This window comes from Parus major, unplaced genomic scaffold (assembly GCF_001522545.3).
Source record: "Parus major isolate Abel unplaced genomic scaffold, Parus_major1.1 Scaffold639, whole genome shotgun sequence".
Taxonomy (NCBI): Eukaryota; Metazoa; Chordata; class Aves; order Passeriformes; family Paridae; genus Parus; species Parus major.
In genome coordinates, this window is record NW_015379524.1 from 1 (window position 1) to 3,322 (window position 3,322).

A 3,322-nucleotide genomic window follows, 5' to 3' on the forward strand; every position below is an offset into this window, starting at 1 on the left:
GTCCCTTCCCAGTGCTCCCAGTATCCCCCCAGTATCCCCCAGTGCTCCCAGTATCCCCCAGTATCTCCCAGTATCCCCCAGTATCCCCCCAGTATCCCCAGTATCCCCCAGTGCTCCCAGTACACCCGAGGAAGGGGAGGCTCAGGGGACACCTGGCTGTGGGGACCCCCTGGGGACAGGGCTGGGGACAGGGATGGGGACAGGGCTGGGGACAGGGCTGGGGACAGGGATGGGGACAGGGACAGTGGTGGGGACCCCCTGGGGACAGGGCTGGGGACAGGGATGGGGACAGGGATGGGGACAGGGACAGTGGTGGGGACTCCCTGGGGACAGGAACCCACCAGTGACAGTGACCCCCTGGGGAGAGGGATGGGGACAGGGCTGGGGACAGGAATGGGGACAGGGACAGTGGTGGGGACCCCTGGGGACAGGGTGACAGGGACCCTTGGAGACAGGGATGGGGACAGGGATGGGGACAGGGTGACACCCTTGGGACAGTGACCCTTGGGGACAGGGATGGGGACAGGGATGGGGACAGGGTTACCAGGGACCCCTGGGGACAGGGATGGGGACAGGGATGGGGACAGGGACAGTGGTGGGGACCCCTGGGGACAGGAACCCACCAGTGACAGTGACCCCCTGGGGAGAGGGATGGGGACAGGGTGACAGGGACCCCTGAGGACAGGGATGGGGACAGGGACAGTGGTGGGGACCCCTGGGGACAGGAACCCACCAGTGACAGTGACCCCCTGGGGACAGGGATGGGGACAGGGGGACAGCCTTGGGACAGTGACCCTTGGGGACAGGGCTGGGGACAGGGATGGGGACAGGGTGACAGGGACCCCTGGGGTCAGGGACACTGTGGTGACAATGATCCACTGGGGACAGGGACCCCTGGGGACAGGAATGGGGACAGGGATGGGGACAGGGACAGTGGTGGGGACCCCCTGGGGACAGGGATGGGGACAGGGATGGGGACAGGGTGACACCCTTGGGACAGTGACCCTTGGGGACAGGGATGGGGACAGGGATGGGGACGGGGTGACAGGGACCCCTTGGGGACAGGGATGGGGACGGGGTGACAGGGACCCCTGGGGACAGTGACCCTGGGGACAGGGATGGGGACAGGGATGGGGACAGGGTGACAAGGATCCCTGAGGACAGTGACCCTGGGGACACCACGGGTGACAAAACCCCCTTGGGGCCAAACCGGGAATGCCAGGGGCCATTTCTGGGGCTGCTTTTGGGGCCATCTCTGGGGACAGTTGGGGACATCTGGGGCCAGCTGGGGCCATCTGGGGCCATCTCTGGGGCCATCTGGGGACAGTTGGGGACATCTGGGGACCCGGGGGTTACCGTGGGGCGCTGGGGGGGCTCGGCCTCGCTCTCCTTGGGCAGGTGAAAGCGGAGCGTGATGGGCCCCGGCCCCGCTGGCCCCGCTGGCCCCGGTGGCCCTGGTGGCCCCGCCGGTGGCCCCGGTGGCCCCGGTGGCCCTGGCAAACTCTTCCCGCTGGCGGGGGCCACCGGCAGCGCCAGCTCCAGGCTCTTCCTCTGCGCCGGGAGGAAGAGGAGGCGTTTAGGGGGGGGAGGGGGACGCGGAGGGGACACGGAGGGGACGCGGTGACAAAGCCACCACAGCTGGGGGTCCCTCCCGTCACCCCCCGGGTCCCCTCCCTGGGGACAGCGGTGGCCTAAAGGGGTTGGGGGTGGCCTCGAGGGGTCAGGGATGTCCCCAGGGTGGCCTGAGGGGTCAGGGATGTCCCCAGGGTGGCCCCAGAGGGGTCAGGGATGTCCCCAGGGTGCCCTGACGGGTCAGGGATGTCCCCAAGGTGCCCCCAGAGGGGTCAGGGATGTCCCCAAGGTCCCTTAAAGGGATTGGAAATGTCTCAGGGTCCTGGAGAGGGGTCAGGATGTCCCCAAGGGGTCAGGGATGTCCCCATGGGGTCAGGATGTCCCCAAGGGGTCAGGGATGTCCCCAGGGGGTCAGAGATGTCCCCAAGCTCCCTGTAGAGGGGCTGGGGATGTCCCCAAGGCGTTGAGGACGGCCCCGAGGTCCCCAGAGAGGGACTGGGGATGCCCCAATGTCCCCTAAAGGAGTCACAGGTGTCCCCAGGGGGTCGAGGGTGTCCCCAAGGTCCCTCAAAGGGGTTGGAAATGTCCCCAGGGTCCCCAAAAAGGGCCGGGGATGTCCCCAAGGGTCCGGGGTGGCCCCTGGGTGGGTGTTGGGGGGTTTGTCCCTTAGGTCTGGGTGTCACCACCCCCCAAGGGTGTCCCCAGGTGTCCCCAGGGATGTCCCTGCCCCCGAGGGGGTTTGGGGACCCTAGGTCTGTCCCCAAGGGCTCCAAGTGTCCCCTGTCCCCAGCCTGGTGTGTGGCCCCTGTCCTCTGTGTCCCCTCAGCGCTGGCCCTGCTCTGTCCCCAAGGCTGTCCCCAATCCTCACCCTGTCACCTGCACCTCGTGTCCCCAAACTCCGTCCCTCGCTGTCCCTCAGCTGTGTCCCCTGTCCCCCCAGTGTCCCTCCTGTGTCCCCAGTGTCCCTCTCCTGTGTCCCCAGTGTCCCTCCTGTGTCCCCTGTCTTCCTCCTGTGTCCCCAGTGTCCCCAGTGTCCCCCTCCTGTCCCCCCAGTGTCCATCCTGTGTCCCCAGTGTCCCTCTCCTGTGTCCCCAGTGTCTCTCCTGTGTCCCCAGTGTCCCTCTCCTGTATCCCCAGTGTCCCCCTCCTGTCCCCTGTCCTCCTGTGACACCACTGTCCCCCTCCCATGTTCCCTTTCCCCCTCCCGTGTCCCTTGTTCCCCTCCCATATCCCCAGTGTCCTCCTCCTGTGTCCCCAATGTCCCTCCCATGTTCCCTGTCCCCCTCCCGTGTCCCCAGTGGCCGTCCCAATGTCCCTCCCATGTCCCCTGTGTCCCCGCCGTGTCCCCAGTGTCCCCTCACCGGGTCCCTGTCGGGGGATCCGGGCCGGGAGCCGGGCAGGCCGTTCTTGGTGGGGGTCTTGGCCTCTTTTCGGGGCACCTGGACCCTCTTGAGGTCCAGCCGGTCGTGGGTCACCCACTCGTCCAGGCGTTTGTTGACTGGGGACAGCGGGGGACACACGATGGCACCCCCGGGCTGTCCCCACAGCCCCTCCCCCCGTGTCCCCAGCCCAGCCCTGGGGACACACAGGGTGACAACGACACCCCAATGTCCACCCGTGACCCCTCGTGACCCCCTGTGACCTCGCCGTGTCCCCACCCGTTCTTGGGGACAATGTGGGGACACCCCGGGGGTGACAGCGAGGTGTTGGCCCCCCCCCAAAACCCCTCCCTGTGCCCCCAGCCCGGCCT